The 1,193-nt window shown below is 51.0% G+C and overlaps 1 protein-coding gene across 1 annotated transcript in view; it reads right to left on the bottom strand.

Annotated features, from left to right (window-relative positions):
• Nucleotides 1-1,193, bottom strand: part of LOC119594353 (3'-5' RNA helicase YTHDC2-like) — a gene marked incomplete at its 3' end in the record, with an annotated part of 122,633 nt that overhangs the window by 40,242 nt on the left and 81,198 nt on the right.

Below are 1,193 nucleotides of genomic sequence, written 5' to 3' on the forward strand. Positions count from 1 at the left end.
GTCATCTAAAGCTGCCATTGATGGGCACAAGCAGCCAACTAATGTTCCCATGGTGGTCAGTCATTCCTGACTGGTAACCGAAGTGATCCCCACTCCATGTGCGACTCTACCAGCTTGCATCTACCAGTCACAGCCAAGCTTGTGTTCCCCCAATTATCAGACTTGAGTGAACGGGATATGCCACCAGTCAGTCCCACCAATCACCACTACTGTCAACACCCCCAGTCTCTGCCACCAATCTCTGTAGAAAATCACCACCACCAATCACCACTACTGTCCCCCTACCAATCACCACCATTAGTCTCTGCCACCAGACACCACAAACTGTCACCACCACCTGCCTCTGCCCCCAATCACCACCACCAATCTCTGCCACCAATCACACTACTGTCACCCACACCAATCACACCATCAGTCTCTGCCCAAAATCACCACAACTACTGTCACCACCAAAATTCTCTGCCACCAATCACCACACTGTCACCCCACCAATCACCACCATCAGTCTCTGCTACCAATCACCACTACAAATCACCCTACCAATCCCCCCCACCAGTCGCACTACTGTCACCACCACCAATCTCTGCCACTAGTCAGCATTTCCCGTCACTACAACAATCACCACACTAATTTCTGTGATCATTCACCACAAACCAGCACACTACTGTCACCCCCACCAATCCCCACCATCAGTCTCTGCCACCAATCACCACCAACTACTGTCACCACTACTAGTCTCGCCACCAATCACCACAAACTGTCACCCCCACCAATCACCACCATCAGTCTCTGCTACCAATCACCACTACAATCACCCTACCAATCACCCCCACCAGTCACTACTACTCACCCCCACCAATCTCTGCCACTAGTCAGCACTACCGTCACTACAACAATCACCACCACAAATTTTCTGTGATCAATCCCCACCACCAGTCCCCAAACTACGTCACCCCCCACCAATCTACACACGTCAATCTCTGCCACCAATCGCCACCACCAGTCACCTCTACTGTCACCACCACCAATCTCTGCCACCAATCACCATACTATCACCCCACCAATCACCACCACCAGTCTCTGCCACTAATCACCACCATTGTCACTACTACTTCTATAGTGAAGGTCTTATATGCAGTGAACTCCATGGTTGACAGCTAGATGGTGCAGAAGTCCAGGAATGAGTGATAGGG

This window comes from Penaeus monodon, chromosome 33 (genome assembly GCF_015228065.2).
Source record: "Penaeus monodon isolate SGIC_2016 chromosome 33, NSTDA_Pmon_1, whole genome shotgun sequence".
Lineage (NCBI taxonomy): Eukaryota > Metazoa > Arthropoda > Malacostraca > Decapoda > Penaeidae > Penaeus > Penaeus monodon.